Source organism: Danio rerio, chromosome 22 (assembly GCF_049306965.1).
Source record: "Danio rerio strain Tuebingen ecotype United States chromosome 22, GRCz12tu, whole genome shotgun sequence".
NCBI classification, from domain to species: Eukaryota; Metazoa; Chordata; class Actinopteri; order Cypriniformes; family Danionidae; genus Danio; species Danio rerio.
In genome coordinates this window covers 18,914,970-18,932,912 of record NC_133197.1, presented here as the reverse complement: position 1 = coordinate 18,932,912, position 17,943 = coordinate 18,914,970, and the positions used below count along the sequence as shown (strand labels likewise).

General features: G+C 35.1%; 1 non-coding gene across 1 annotated transcript; it reads right to left on the bottom strand.

Moving 5' to 3' along the window:
* Positions 1-12,484: 12,484 nt before the first annotated feature.
* On the bottom strand, positions 12,485-17,720 carry si:dkey-21e2.8. Its single transcript, XR_012397559.1, has 4 exons — positions 17,630-17,720; positions 13,756-13,870; positions 13,199-13,450; positions 12,485-13,113 (listed from the first exon to the last, which is right to left on the bottom strand). It is a non-coding gene; the product is annotated as a si:dkey-21e2.8 (transcript).
* Positions 17,721-17,943: the final 223 nt, after the last annotated feature.

The window sequence follows — 17,943 nt, the reverse complement described above, 5'->3', positions numbered from 1 at the left end:
TATATATATATATATATATATATATATATATATATATATATATATATATATATATATATATATTCATAAATGAGTAATAAAAACTATTATTTTTTATAGTGTCTCTACATTCCCTCCAACATTTTTAGCGATCTATAAGTTTCTAGTATTCATCCTATCAATCAGGGTGAACACACAGAGAATAAAGGCTCTTTTTGCACTTTATTTCGGACACTGCGAGAACAGCTTCTCTCCAATAGTGTACGACAACACAAAAAAAAAATTCTGTGCGACTGCCACAAGGGGGTGTGCTCCGACAGTATGTCCAAATGTCGTGTGCAGTGGAATGGCAGCTTATGGCTAAAGGTGACCGTGCCTTCTGTGTTGTAGCCCCAAGTCTCTGGAACTCTCTCCCCATAGCACTGAGAAATCTGGGATCAGCTGAACTTTAAAGACACATCTTTTTGGTCAAGCTTTTTATTGACAGTATTTGTGTTTCTGTACTTGGATTTTTAACTTGTTTTAATGTTTTCTTTAATTGATATGTTGTCTTTTTCCTGTTTTCTGGTTTTCTCTTATTGTAAAGCACTTTGTGACTCAATGTCTGGGAAAGGTGCTATATAAATAAACCTTTACTTATTTATTTATATCCATTGGAAATTCTCCTAAATTAGGTTTGTGCGTCATCAGAGGCCAAAGTTTGATTTTGACTAAAGATAATATGTTTTTGACTACATTATTAGAATTTTGAGGCTTTTGCATGTTGGTGTATAGTTTTGAGATTGTGTTTGTAGATGTTGATAGATGTCGATCCAGAAACATGTCCTACTTGGTGAAATTAAATTAGGGACAGTATGCAACTTCCAAATCAGTCAATGCTCATCTTGAATGTGTTCCGCTTAGCAGCGAAAGTCTACGTACTGTGTGGCTTTAATATAAGAAGTCAATAGGGCCTAACCATTGCAAGTAAAGAAAGAAACCATGTTGACCTCTTCTGGTGAGTTTATGTAATTACAACTGTAAGGATGGATAAGTCTCTCAATACTATCAAGCCCTGAGAACTGTTGTGGAATTCCATAAGGCCAGACCACAAGAGTTGTCAGCCCCTAAAGCAATAATATTTCTGATCTGAGAAGAAGTGTCTGAATCACCCACCCTGAGCTCCCCCCTCTGCTCTTTATTTTACTTCCACCAGAGCAGATCACACAAATTCCACAAATAAGTTTTTAATATGGAGTATCTTGTAGCTCTTCATCTTTAGTATCATTTTAAATGTCTCTGTATGATTGGTAAAGTTGTCTCAATTTCACTGTAATATTTCACAATTTTACTTGTATATGTTGCTCTGGGGGGGCGAAGCAGTGGCGAAGTAGGCAGTGCTGTCGCCTCACAGCAAGAAGGTCGCTGGTGCGAGCCTCGGCTCAGTTGGTGTTTCTGTGTGGAGTTTGCATGTTCTCCCTGCTTTCGCGTGGGTTTCCTCCGGGTGCTCCGGTTTCCCCAACGTTCAAAGACATGCGGTACAGTTGAATTGGGTAGGCTAAATTGTCCGTAGTGTATGAGTGTGTGTGTGTGAATGTGTGTGGAACATCTCCCAGAGATGGGTTGTGGGTGGAAGGGCATCCGCTGCGTAAAAACTTGCTGGATAAGTTGGTGGTTCATTCCGCTGTGGCGACCCCGGATTAATAAAGGGACTAAGCCGACAAGAAAATGCATGAATGAATGAATGTTGATCTGGACGAGGGTCTTTGTGAAGCTTTTATTGTCTTGAATGTATGGCTGTTTGTTCTGAGTTGAGTAATTAAGAGAAAGGTGCCAAGATGTTATTGGGATCTTGTAGGCAAGATACCCGGTTGCAGTGTGTGAGTCTCTGAGCTAGTTTAAACTCTTGGATTTATCTTTGAGTTTTTGGTGTTGTACATTTTTATTCTTTGATTCTGTAATTGGCATAATAGATTTTTATCTGGAAAATGAAGTACAGATGAGGTCAGAATTATTAGCCCCCCTGAATTATTTGCCACCCTGTTTAATTTTTTCCCCAATTTCTGTTTAATGGAGAGAAGATTTTTTTCAACACATTTCTGAACATAATAGTTTTAATAACTTATTTCTAAGAACTGATTTATTTTATCTTTGTCATGATGACAGTAAATAATATTGTACTAGATCTTTTTCAAGATACTTCTATACAACTTAAATTGACATTTAAAGGCTTAACTAGGTTAATAAGATTAACTAGGCAGGTCAGGGTAATTAGGCAAATTATTGTATAATGATGGTTTGTTCTGTAGACAATCAAAAAAAAAAAAAAAATTTGCTTAAAGGGGCTAAAAATTTTGTCCCTAAAATGGTTTTTAAAAAATAAAAAAAAAAACTGCTTTTATTCTAGCTGAAACAAAACAAATAAAGCTTTCTCCAAAAGAAAAAATATTATCAGACATACTGTGAAGATTTCCTTGCTCTGTTTAACATTGTTTAGAAAATATTCAAAAAAGAAAAGTAATTCAAAGGGGGACTAGTAGTTCTGACTTCAACTGTAAGTTTTATTCATTCTGATATCTCCTGAAATCTTTTACATTCAGTAGATTATTTGGAGGCTTGTACTACCTTGATCTCTGTACATGATATCCAAACAAACCGCACGACACTGTATGGAGCAGTCAGCACTTCAGTGCAGAGACTGTTCAATTAATTTAGCAAGTTGTATGAAATGAAAATGTACGCAAATCCTAGGGCATGATAACTCTGTGCCGCACTGGGTCCCTAATGAACGTATAACTGAAGAGCATGGGATCAGACAAAACTCCAAATTGAGTCATAAATGATCAATGTGATCCATTCTTACAATTCGAAAAACAGTCTTAATTTGACCCTCACTTAAAATTGGAGTCAGATCAAATTCGGAACTGAAAAATAAACATAAATAATTTCTAATAAATAACTAAATTATTATTAGGAAGCACTAGAAAAGGCTTAGATGCATTTAACCTTCGACAGTGCTGTTAGTTTCATCATTGGGCTAATAGATGGACTTTTACACAATACAATATGCATTTACTGACAGTATTAACTCAAAAATGTACTTAGAGAAAGCTTAAGAAACCAAAATTAATCATTTATAGCAAATCACAAATGCATTTGTACATTTTACTTGGAATAATGGATATTTTGAAACCGTGTTTCATAAACATACAGTGTGGAAACATTTGCATATTTCTCTACAGCTGTTGTCATCATTGGGTAAACTTAGAGAGCAGTGAAAGAGAGAATACCCCCACTACATTCTGTGTATATACATTTCTATTTTGCATCCCATTATCCATCATTTTAATTTTTAAAGTGATCTATCTTTTTATGTTTAAATGAAGAGTAATAAAACTGTTCAGTTAGAAACTCCTTTGTCAGTTTCCTTAAATTCAAATGTAATTCTTTTGCAGTTTTTTTATTTCATTAATTATTTTTCAAAAGAAAAAGGAAAAATATTTGACCAGGTTTAAAGACCCTCTATTGTTGTGTAATTATAATTATGTAATATTGTAGTTCTAAATAATTTTGACAATGAAAACGATACAACTGATTAATGCTTGACATTTATTGGAAGATTTATACATGAATTCATGCAAAACCTTTCTCCTTTTTTATATATCATGAAGTCACCAAACGGTTATTTTGTGGATCCACGGTAAATATGCTGAAATCCTTGTATACACTTCAGGAAGCAGACGTGAATTACAGAGATAAGGGTCACCGTAAGATGTGACTCCCGACAGCAGTGTTTTTACAAACCAAAGGACTTCCTGAATCCCCTTGTTAAAACACACAGATCAACACGTCACAAGTGAAATTATTTCAAACATTAACATGTAGTCTGAATTTTTTTATTATACATACAATGCAGGTTCCACCATGACCATAAACACAGATCATCTTTGAGGCCTTGTAAGAAAATTTCTATCTGCGTTTACACTCTGCATCATTCACTAGAATTGTCTCGGCCTCTCTTAGACGATTAGGCACTGGGCACTGTCATCCACTATGTTCCCCAGCCACTGACACTACAGAGTATCTGCTTTAACATCTTCTCCATATTTTGATAGTGATGTCAGTCCAACATTGTTGCTTGACTTTTTTTTTTTTTTTTAACTGTAAAGCAAAACACAATTATTAATTATGAACTTATTTTTAGGATTATTCTGCAGTTTAGATTGTTTGTTTGTTTGTTTGTTTGTTTGTTTGTTTGTTTTTATTTGGAAATAGAAGCATCAAACGCATAGGTGAACTGAATGAATAAAAAAAAAACATCTGGAACAAGTAACAGTATTACAGGTTGATACCTTCAAAAGCATGATGTCATTCTCAAAAGTATTAGAATTATAGCCTGAATGCGGGATATAGCATGTCACTTTAAATGAGTTGCTACTGTTTTTTTTTTTTTTGTTTGTTTTACGCAAATCATGGGCACCAATCACAACAATCAAGATGTCACATCTATTGGAAAAGCATTTATTATTATCAAATGACACACTGTATGATTCTACTGCAGCTGTTGCATCATTCAAAATAGACTTTAGCTTAACATCATACTTCACACCAAACAAATATCTTACTTCTTCTAGCAATGTGCAGCGGTCAAGACAAACTCTTCAGTAATGAGAGATCCACCACAGATATGCAGCCCATAATATTGAATAGATACCATGTAAGGTCTGGAGTGAGTTTTTTCTTTAGTGCCGTCCTCTATACCCACATGAGCTGAAAGAAATAGTGTTGTTAGTCATTTACTGAGAACATGTATTTTGAATATTCTTAACAAACCTGTAAGTCAGTCTGACCAGTGAAGGTCAGGTGTGGCACCAGAGAAACCAGCAGGAGCACAGAGATGATGATGATGGTCATGATGAAGACTATTAGTGAGCTCGCTATGACAAAACACTGTATAAAGGTGGGTGTAGACATTCGAATAGTTTTATTTTTCATTTTGCACCTTGAGCAACAGTGTTAAGAGTGGAGGAGACCCATTTGATTGGCTGTTAGCAAAGTAGTCATTTCGAATATCACACCAACTGGCCCGCAATGAAATCCACACACAATACATCTCATTTAGTGTGCAGCCATCATAAACTCTTGAAACTCAAACTGTATTAAAGGATACCAAATGTGTATTTTGTGCTTGTTTTTACAGGGTTTTAAATGAGATCCAGCCTCATTCACAACACTACATTTCATTTAAGCCAGGAAAAAGAGTTCAGCTGAAATATACAAATGTACATTTGGTTTAAAATCAACAAGAGGTTTCAGATGAACAGTGCAGCAGTGTGATTGTGCTTAATCAGGAAATCTAGTTTTGAAAAAGATCTGCTTTGTATTTAAACTTGTATATGAATAGTTCTGGTTCTTGATTCTGATTGGCTGAGTTGTGTTTGAGTCGTACAAAGGTAACACTCTACACTGTTAACCCTTACTGTAGATTATGCAGTAAATAACTGTAAAATAGCCAGTGTTTAGCTGTAATGAAAGGAAACAGTATTTTACTGTAAAAGGAGCAGGATTTGTATGAAATTCTGTAGTGCAAAGAATAAATTACAGTTATTTACTCTATGTACCATTACAGATATTTACTGTGATAATAAATGGTAAATTACTGTTCAACCATTACTGCCCCATCTACTCTGATGCTTTATGTTGCTATTTTATATTTATTTTATCTCTGTGTTTTCTTTGGTTCCTTTAATGTTTTTAACATTGAGTATCAGGAGTCAACCAATGCCACAGAGCTTATTAAAAGGTAAGTGTAAGATATGGACGAAATGCATTTAAAGGCAAAAATATTCACACAGAGCAAAGAAATTGTCACAATAATTTTTATAACTTTGTTTACTTTTTCTATAAATAATCTAATTTAATTGCCTAGTTTGGCCTATAGTTAAGATTTTAAATCGCACTTTCAACTGAATATTAGTATTTTGCTAAATAACTAGTAAAAATGTGTTATTTAAAAAAAATATATATCTTAAACAACACGCATATACATTTTTGCAGAGACTCAATGAATTTGCCTGTAAAACTGGCAAGTAAAAGTGCCATTAACAGTTTAAAGGCTTTCCTAAATAAATGTATAAATCATGATATTTGTTGTGTTTTTTATTATTACTACAGATTTGGAACAACATGAGAATTAGATTATTTATTTATTTATTTTTTCTATGGATGAAGTTTATATTATAGTATATTTTTATTGTTTTTATTAAACAATATGTGCATAACTGTGATAAATGTAGGCAGTTGCTTTGAAAATATGCTATGTACCAGAGGTGTCAAACTCCTGGAAGGCCACAGCCTAGTAGAATTTAGTTCCAGCCCTGCTTCAACACACTACCTTTACATTTAGTTTGATCAGGTGTGTTTAATTAGAGCCAGGTGTTTGATTTGTTTACAGCTGAGTGTGCTGTATTCTCTGTCCATCAATTCAGATGTTGAGTCTGATATGTTTTAGGCTTTAAATAAGAATCTAAAATGAGTAAGTAAAATGTGTTAAAATGTTTTTGAGGGTTTATAAAAATAAGGCTGTGTTTTAAGTTATATTGTTGTTATCTTGAACTGTGTACTTGAAAGCTACATTGTTAGCTAGTTAGCCTCTCCTCATATAACTTCTTACATTACTTTTGTTTAAGTATATGTATTTATTGGATATTGCATACTGCCATAATGTACAGATGCTAACAGTTGTATGTATCTTTCTGGCAACTAAGCCAAAATTAAATTCCATCATCTCAGTAAGGTAACATTTGCACATCATCGCAGGGAATCACAAAAACATGATACACATAGCCATCCACACACAAAAGCTCCACTGTCAGGTCCCAGGTTGTGAGTTTGTTGCTAAGTATTTTTCAGAGCAGTGTTTCCATCTATGAATTTATATTTGAAACAATAAAAAAGTTTGTTGTCATGAGATAATTATAACAATAAAAGATTGGATCCTTTGGTTTTTCGGTGTTGCCAACTTTATTTTTGTTTTCTATAATTATTTTAAACTTTTTGAGATTTGACAGAGCTTTTAATTATTAAAAACTTTAAAATTTAAAATAATTATTTTGTGTTTTTTGCTGTTCAGTTTTTTTTTTTTGCATGGTCAGCATTGAGGAGAGAGTAACACATTTCACTGCAGCACTTTGTGTGTGTGTGTTTATTGGATATGTGATTGTGATAAATGTTAGCAGTTGCTTTAAAAGTATGCTATATATCAGGGGTGCTTAATCCTGTTCCTGGAGATCTACCTTCCTGCAGATTTCAGTTGCTATCCATATCAAACACACCTAAACCAATGAATTAGGACCTGAACACCACGTGATAATTACAGGCAGGTGTGTTTGATATGGGTAGCAACTGAAATCTGCGGGAACGTAGATCTCCAGGAACAAGATTAAGCACCCCTGCTATGTACCATGGGGGTCAAACTCCAAGTTACTGGAGAACTGCAGGGCAGCAGAGTTTAGTTCCCACCCTGCTTCAACATTACCTGTAGATTTCTAACGAGCCTTAATTAGTTTTATCAGGTGTGTTTAATTAGAGTTACAGCTTAAAGTCCCGGTCACACTGAACTTTTCTCCCTATAGACTTCCATTCATATGCATGTGAATGCTGCAGACCTGGAATGCATGCTCATGCGACAAATTTTACAGTTTGCAGCATTGGAAAGTTCAAGTTTGGAGAACTCTGAACTGCGAAATCACATCATGTGATTGCTTGAGACAAATCAAAGATCAAACCATGACCTCTCTAAACAAAAATTATGGACCAGTTGCTTGCTTTTTCAATCTCTAAATATTTTGTTTAATCCCACTCCTTTTCGCAGAGCCATGTGACAGAATTTTGCATGCTTAAACGTTAATTTGACTGCAGCCTTGCTGTGCAGACCTGTGGCTCTCAGTAATATGTAAGATGATATTTGTCTGCTGATTTCTTAATTTTGTTATACATTTTCTGTTTTATATTTGTTTGCTGCCAAAACAATAAAATAAATTTGTCAGAATTTACAACTTAATTAATTTAAAGAATTAATAACAGGTAAGAATACTAATTAATTTTAGTAACACCTTGACATACTATTGTGTATGCAGTATAATGCTGTGAGTTGTAACACTACAGTACAGTAATTAACTGTACACAGTTTCCAGTTAGTTACCACTACTGCTCTATTACAGTAATTAACTGGCAACACTGTTGCCAGCTACTCACTGCAATGGTACGGTTACAGTAAACAACTGGCAACACTGTTGCCAGCCACTCACTGTAATGGTTCAGTTTCAGTAATTAACTGGCAACACTGTTGCCAGTTACTTACTGTAACCAAACTTTTACAGTGAGTAGCTGGCAACAGTGTTGCCAGTGTTCTACTGTAAAAAAGCCTGGTAAGGTCTAACAGTGTACAAGCAAAATGACTCTACAAACATATACATGTGGCTGTTACTTGGCAACCATTCAGCTACTAGTAATGAGCCAAATAAACAATTTAATTTGCTTTTATTTTGTAAAACTTGGCTATTTATATAAAATTATTGCTTAACAATAGCCTATGCCATTTTGTACATTTTGCTTACATTACAATTTTTTTAAATAAAAGATTTGACTCAGAGTCAATCAAATGATTCGTTGTTCTTTCAGATTTTTTTTCCTGTTCGCATCGACATTGACACGAAACAATGCCAAAGACTCTAGAATACACAAGACGTGTCCTTTTGACTGGGGAAAAGTGTAACTGTCAATATGGCGAATTAAGGCATGCCTTAGTACAGGAGCCAATTAGCGATCGCTATATGGTGCTTAAAGCCCTCTTTCTAGTACAGTACCCATTCAGCGATTACTATCGAATGACAATTCTCCAGAGGAGGGGATTGGACCAAATGTGATTTTCTGCAGATTCTGCAGTATGTGTAATACAAACATTCAAAAGTGAAACTAAATAGACAATTGTTGTTATTTGTAATATGAAATGTAATCTTGGAAATGTAAGCTTGGCAAGTAGTTTTGAAGAATTTGATTTCCCTAATTTAGACAGAATGCCCGAGTATACTGCCTGAGAAGCATTTTAAAGATGGCTGCTGAGTGAAATGACTTGCCTTAAAGGAACTTGACAATACCAAATATGAAGTGCCGGATCCGGTCAAACTTGAACACTCCTTTCCCTTCAAACACTAGCAGAGAGCGGGTGTGTGTGGGATTGATTAAGACTGAAGGTGTTTGAACATTAGGCTAATGTGTGAACGTTTTGGTGGTTAATGCAATAGTCTACCCTGCAATGGGGTATTTGCCGGCTGTTTGTTAAAGTAAGGATCAGAAAAGGCTATTGATGTATGGGACTTTGTCAGAGCTTAACAGAAACTTTAATAAACAGTTCATGGATCAGTTTCTTCCTTCATTTCACCAGTGTAAGTGTGGTTAAATTGGTTGCTTGCAAAACATGTATTTAATTGTGTTTTGTCACTTGTAATTGCTTCATGCGGCTTGGACTGTATCTGGTTAACTCTTTATATTCACATATCGCGTCTAAAGCCATGTTGAAAACGCAGAGCATGCCACTTTCTTTATGGATTTAAATGTGTTTGTGAGCTCGCAATCCTCTGCCCTTTGTCATTGTTATGGCCACCATCAGCTGTTCCTACACACATGCAGCAGTCAAGTTTCAAAATAGCTGAGCTTTTTTGCCATGTTTTGAAAAGAGCAATTTGCTGCTGTTCAACTGTATTGCTTAAGTGCACTCATCCATTGGACTCACACATATACTCTGCACTCTGACTACTTGTTGATAAGCCATGGTGGGCGATTCTCTCTGTCTCACACTGAACGAAGTCGTAAAATCACAATAGACTGGCTCAGTGGATTAATCAGCGCAGATTAGCATAATGCTAAGGAGGGGTTTGGGAACACATGATTCGCTGAACAAATCATATGCGAGACATTGGGATAATTAGTAAAAAATAAATGCACAATAAGACAATTAAAGTGTTTTTCCACCTTGCATGCATATCAGCCTGTCGTTGGAGACCCTCAAAACCAAAATATGACAATTGGAATGTATAATAGGGGCTCTTTAAAGGAATGATATTTGTTATTAACTGGCTTTAACCTTGTAATCTGAAAGCTCTTTTTGGTTTATATTTATCTAGCATATCTGCCAAGTTTGTTTGATCTACTTACTCACTTTACTTTGGCTTAGTACCTCATTCATGAGGGGTCGTCACAGCGGAATAAATAGCCAATTACTCTGGCATATTAACCCAGCACAATGACCTCATCCTTAATGCTATTAACAAATTTCTAAAAAGTCCATTGAGTGGCTAGTGACCTGAGGTATGTAACAGTGTACGTTTTGTTTTTCTTAATGAAAAGTTTGAAATCTATGGAGTTTAGCGTAATTCACCCCTATTTTTAAGGTTGCTTCAATGTCTCATACATTAATTATATATATATATATATATATATATATATATATATATATATATATATATATATATATATATATATATATATATATATTAGGGATGTGCGGAGCAGCCGGTATTTGTATTTGTATTTGTATTTGTTGAGGGGGAAAAGTATTTGTATTTGTATTTGTATTCGAGTAAAATTCAAAATGGCGCAAAAATATATATGTTTTCTATTACACTTCTAATTTACGTTATAGTGAAAGTATTGTTTAATTATACCCATTATATAAATTATAGACATGCAATATTGGTTGTTGTTTTTGAACATGTGACAAGAAATGTCATTAAAAAGAAAATAACATAGAAGCCATTATCTCATCTATGGTTAAACCAACAACTAATAAAATACCATTGTGAATATTATGAACCCCACCACCACCGTTCTTGTTGAAGGACACTGAATAGACAGAATAAAAACAAATAATATTTAAAAAAACTGTTCTTCTTCTAAAAGAACTTTTTTCCAATGCACAGAATTCCAAAAACTAAAATTAACTAAATAAATCTAAATAAAACCCTGCCTGGGAGATCTGGCAGAACAAAAGTATTCTATATAATACTAAAAGATACAGCCCTGCTATTGTCATCTGGCAGAATGTGGCTGTGTTGATGGTTTGGTGCTTGTGGAGGATTTAGCAGAACATAGCTGTGCTGATTGAGGGGATTGATGCTTGTGTGGGGTTTACAGACAGTATCAGGAGAGGATGCTTTTAGTGCATGTGATAATACATTACATAGAAGGTTGCGCGGTGGCACAGTGAGTAGTACTGTCGCCTCACAGCAAGAAGGTTGCTGGTTCGAGCCTCGACTGGGTTCTACCCATGTTGGCGTGGGTTTCCTCCGGGTGCTCCGGTTTCCCCCACAGTCCAAACACATGCAATATAGGTGAATTGGGTAAGCTAAATTGTCCCTATTATATGTGTGCGAAAGAGAGTGTATGGATGTTTCCTAGTGCTGGGTATCAGCTGGAAGGGCAGCCACTGCGTAAAACATATGCTGGATAAATTGGTGGTTCATTCCACCGTGGCAACCCCAGATTGATAAAGGGACTAAGCCGAAAAGAAAATGAATGATTATGCATAGAAGATGTTGACAGATGTTTAATATCTCTGCCTCTGCTGATTTCACTTTTGCACACATTATATAGTATCACTTTGTTTTATCTGCAGCACCACTGACTGTAAAATGCTTCCACAAAGAACATGAAGTTTTATTTTTTTTTACTGGTGGAGGACTAAGAAATGGCTCAGCAGCACTCTCACTCTTTTTCATGGTGCCCAAATGTATTTGAGGAGTTTCAAGTTAATAAAAAGTGACGGGAAGCTATGCTAAGGTTAACTAGCCTATAGCATATATCTTGCTGTCTGCAAAAGACAGTTATTTAGACGTACCATATAACTCCCATAAGTGCATACTATTCGACACAACTGCAAAAGCATCGTTTTAACCTTTATAAACGAACGTTAACGTTACTCTGTCAACAGTCTATTGTCTAAATTACCGCGCTAACAGAGCTAACGTTACGTAAACAGAGAGCACCCGATTGCAAACTTCAGAAATGCAGCGTAATGGAAAATCCCGAACAAACTCCGCTACAAGTTTAAAAAACTGCATCTGGAACCCAATTAAGGTACAAAATAGTGATGCAGAGAAGTATTTTTTTTCGCTCAGCCGAGCCTTCTCTGTCTGCTGCTGTGGAGAAGCGTGTGCCAGAGACCTTTTACCTCCGCCCCGCCCTCCGTCTCTCTCTCTCTCTCTCTCTCTCTCTCTCTCTCTCTCACTCACGCACTGTGGTCTCAGGAGGAAACGCTGCTTTTTGATATGCTTTTCTTGCTCCTGAATACAAATAATTTTTCAAGTATTTGTTCGAAATAAGTATTCGTAAAAACACGCTATTCGTGCCTTTCCGAATACCGTATTCGGCTCCACCCTTAATATATATATATATATATATATATATATATATATATATATATATATATATATATATATATATATATATATATATATATATATATTTAATTACCAGAGGCTAAAAACACAAGAAAACCACCAGCAAAATGAGGGTGGATTTGGATGATAAGTTGTCACCAATCAAAATACTGATTTTAAATAGATTTTTTAGAGATTTATTAGCCAGATGCTGATCTTATTTGCAAACTGCACCATGACAATGAGGCTAAAGTCATTTGCTCAAATAAAACCTTTTAAATTTCAAAATGCATGCAGTAAGCTCTTAAAAAACACAATGAAAAATATAAAACAACCATTGAATTGAAGCGCACTATTGTAAAATATTTTATGCCACTTATTTTTCGCTAGTCTGAAAAAATGTTTGACCAATAGATTTAAAACCTCATAATGTTTTAATTATATTTATTTCATATTGAATGGCTGTGACAATGAAGACAATACAACTAATTGATGCTTGGCATTTGATATTTTTTATTGAAAGATTTATAGAGCAATTCGAGAAAAATATTTTTTCCTTTTTTTATGAAATAACTAAATATTTCTGGATCCAAGGAAGATATGCTGAAATCCTAGTATACACATTAGGAAACAAACGTGAATTACAGAGATACTGGTCACCGAAAGAAGTGATACCAATAACGGTGTCTCCACAAACCAAAGGACCTCCTGAATCCCCCTGTTAAAAACACAGATCAACACGTCACTAGTGAAATTAGTTTAAACATTAACAAATTCTGAATCATCTACAATATCATACATACTTTGCAGGATCCACCATGACCATAAACACAGATCATCTTTGAGACCACATAATCAGATCCCCATCTGCGTTCACACTCTGCATTATTCACTATAACTGTCTCTGCCTCTCTTAGACGATCAGTCTCTGGGCCTTTTCCCCACAGATCCCCCCAACCAGCAACACTACAGAGAGTATTTGCTTCAACATCTTCTCCATCCTTTGGTAATGATATCAGTCCAACAATGTTGCTCAGTCTGACTTTTTTATTTAACTGTAATGCAAAACACAATTGTGATTTATAAACGCAATAATATATACTAATATACAAAATAATGCTTAGCTACGGTATCGGTATATAATACTGTATAATCATAGGTTCATGTATAACTCTTTGAGAGCTCAACCAGTTATTAATGATTAATTAATGAGCAAAAAATGAATATCCAGTATGATCCATATAATCAATAAATTATAATTTAAATTAGTTATAATGTACTTATTTAAATTTATTATTATAGCTGATGATATATATTCATATATTATATAATACCACCATAGTCAAAATCATGTACTTACACTTCCAGTTGTCTGCTTTAGTTAATTATTAGCTGAAGATTTGGAAAGGAATCATTGTGTGGTAACACTTTAGTCTGTCACAGTTCACACTTTTAACCACATCCGTATTACCTGCCTGTAAAAGATGTTAACTGTTTATTAGTACTTATGAAGTATGATTTATTCTACATCCCTAATCCTACCAAAAAAACAAAAAAAAAAACTAAATAAACCCAACATCTAAGTTACTAACTATTAATAAGCAGCTAATTAGCAGTTTATTGAGGTAGTAGTCTTAGGTAATGGTTTCTTAACAGAATGAATTGTTACCCATTATTAGAGTTGGGGTCGAGTCCACCTTTGTCTAGTCCAAGTCGAGACCAAGTCCTTAACCAGTCGAGTACAAGTCCGAGTCCGAGTCCAAAAGGGGTCGAGTCGGACTTAAGTCCGAGTCCTTAACATGCGAGTCCGAGTCGAGTCCGGCCGAGTCCAGACAGTCTTAAAACTCATTTATTATTTTTTCTTTTGGCTTAATCCCTTATTTATCAGGGGTTGCCACAGCGAACTGCCAACTAGTCCAGCATATTTTTTACGCAGCGGATGCCCTTCCAGCCACAACCCATTCACTCTCATTCACACTCACACACCCCGGCCATTTTAGTAAATTAAATTCCCCTATAGCGCATGTGTTTGGACTGTGAGGGAAACCGAAGCACCCGGAGGAAACCCACACCAACACACGGAGAACATGCAAACTCCACACAGAAACACTCCTGGCCCAGTCGAGACTCGAACCAGTGACCTTCTTGCTGTGCGGCAACAGTGCTAAGCATTGAGCCATGGTACCACGTATGTAAAATAACAATAATAATAAATCAAATATATTTTTCTATTAACAATTAAACTGTTAAATGAAGAATTTAAACTTTTTGTACATTTTTACAAAATGACTTGTATTTTTTGTTAGCTTGCTTCAAATTAAAATAAAAATAGGAGGATATATGTTGAATTTTTATTATTTTACAAGACTCACACGTTTGACATTATTCTAATGCCACTTTTTCACATTTCTTGTTTAAATTACACTTGCATTACCAAGGCAACAATGCATTTTTATTAACATTAAACATCAAATAACAGAGAACTGTTATCAGCCCCAGTGTGGAAAATGAAACCATACTCATGCCAACTGACCCAGATCAGCACAGAACATAAAAGGTTCAGCAAAGGGAGACCATTCGGCTTCACCGCTGTCTTAACAGGGAATTAACAGTCAGAAGAATTTTGTTTTAAATAAAGAAAGAGTGAATAAATAGCGGGGCGATTGGGTGCAAAATAAAACCCAGTGGGAATCAGACTGAAAAAAATAGTCCAGTGCAGATTTCTAGGCTCTTGATCTGGGTCTACCTGTTAATGATAGCCTGAAACAAGGGTTCTCAATGTCTACATTAAAAGGTCTAAATCTGAATTTTTTTATTAAGGTCAAAGCAAAGAAATTAAACAATTGATATTACATAACTTGTTTTTAATAAACATCCATAAGATGCAGCACGGTGGCGCAGTGGGTAGCAAAATGGCCTTACAGCAAGAAGGTTACTGATTTGAGCTGGCTTAGGGCAAAATAAACACATACTTATCTGTTCATTCAACTTTGAACTGTCTATTCTCTTCATCAATTCTTTTCAGTGAGGCTGACATCTTCTTCCATTTAAATTATTGCTTTGCTGCAGTGTGTTAAAACAGGCGTGCGCTCGCGATTATCCAGCATGATCATGATTAGGCCCGGCCCTAACCAATTTGGAGCCCTAGGCAAGATTTCAGGTGAATTTCAGTAAATTCCACTGCTAGTGTACATATACTCATAAGACACTTATTAGCTTTGTCTTGGACATCCTTTCATTTTAATAAAGCAAGTGTACATTCCAAACACTTAGAAGTTTTTGCAACTCTGGGACACTTCGAAAAAATATGCAGCGATTATGCATTGTGAAACCTGTGTAAGTTTTGCAACTGGACAAAACAAAAATTAAAACAATATGATGATGATCTTATTTTAACTAAACATGCTATGAAGCAGAAAAGAAGGATGAAGAGTCAGGCAGGTATTAGGCCTAAAACAGTTCACAATTCAGGTCTAAAAAGACAACATATAATTCTCATTCATTCATTTATTTTTTTTCTTTTCGACTTAGTCCCTTTATTAATCAGGGGTCGCCACAGAGGAATGAACCGCCAACTTATACAGCATGTTTTACACAGCGGATGCCCTTCCCTTTATATGCTATGGCCAATTTAATTCATCAATTCACCTATAGTTTTTGGATTGTGGGGAAAACCGGAGTTCCCGGAGAAAACCCACACCAACACGAATAGAACATGCAAACTCCACACAGAAACATCAACTGACCCAGCCGTAGCTCGAACCAGCAACCTTCTTGCTGTAAGCCGACAGTGCTACTCACTGCGCTACCTTGCAGCCCACAGATAATTCTATAAAACATATGTTTTTGTATCTTATGGAATTGTCGAATTAAATTAATATTCTTGCAAAAGACTTCTCAAATTATCTTAATACATCACTCCTGTTGTGTCTTTGTGTTCCAGTTACATTTAGGACAAATTTCTGTTATTTATTTAGAATATTAATTGTATAATAATATATATATATATATATATATATATATATATATATATATATATATATATATATATATATATATATATATATATAAAAATGGAGGGTGGGGGGCTTTTGAGGATATAGGTCATAGACAGTCCTGGTCCTCTGTTCAAAAGACAGTGATGATGACATCAGCATACAACTATGCATAATTCTGAATCATTTTAAAACGAAACATTTGAGATGATTAATTGTGCAATACACATATTCTTGCACTCGGTCATTGACTACATATAAATAGAATCAGAAATGTGTCATTATCAGATTCTCTTTTGCATATTCAACATGGCAGATATATACTGCTGCTCACAATCAGTAATGTTTATTCTCACACAGAAGACTCACATTGTGGACACAGGCACCCCTAATCTCTCTAATGTCTCTCATCAAAATATTACCTGAATATTAATTTTTACACAAATTCAAATTCAAACCTCATTTTATCTTTAAAAAGATTAAATTATTGCTTGAATTTGTGGACTTAGTCCACTGATTATCCATTCTGAATGTTGTCTGGATTTTAATATAACTCTACATTAAATTCATTTGTGCTTATATTGACTTAATATGCAACTCCAAGCAACATTATTACAACGTTTTTGCTATTCCATCATTTAATTACTGTAATTTTACACAATCTTTATACTCTCCTAACCCTACCCTCAAAAGCAGAAGCTGATCTGGGATCTGGGATGAGTTTATTATACAGAACGCGTCCGTCAGTCAGCATGTATAGGCTACACTGATTCAGAAATGTGGTGATCGACGCACATCTTTAATGGAAGTGAATGCAGACATTTTTATATTCATTTTAACGTGCTTTCAAGCCAAAATAAAGCGAAAGCACAATTCTCTTGAACAGTTCTTGCAGTTCTATCGCATTTCAGATCGCTGTGTTGACGGTACTTTCACTTTTCATAGAAAGATTAAGCATAAGGGGGAAGTATTGGAAAATGAATCGGGATGATTGCGGGGATGTCAATATAAGAGTCACACAGGAAAACTTTGAATATTACGGAGTCCGTATTTGAGAAGCCCTGGCCTAAATCAAGCGCTGAACGAATATTTCTCTGGCTCAGAGCCAAAGCGTGAAACTTTGAATCTCACAGTTATTTGCGGATATATTGACACCAATATAAACAACAAAACAATATCGCCAAGATGTTACATCATCCCTACGATATGAATGTACAATTCAAGTAAATAAGCTCTTACCTTTCTTTGTTTTCTTTTAACATTTCGGTAGAAGACAAATAATTGCTGATTTTGAAGACATTATTGTCCTAAACCTAGCCACGCATTGTGTGATTTTTGCTATTTCTGGTTACACGTTTAGGGTGATGACGTGCTGCTGCTGCCTGCTGGTATGGTGCGGTGGCGTAAATAAAAGCTGACATGCAGCCAGAGAGATCGCTAAATTCTTGTTATAGTTTCATGCTGTTATTTATTCATTTTTAATATCTTTATTTGTGTTGTAAATGATGTGGACTCGACTGGACTCGTGATATTTTCTGAGTCCAAAATGTCCA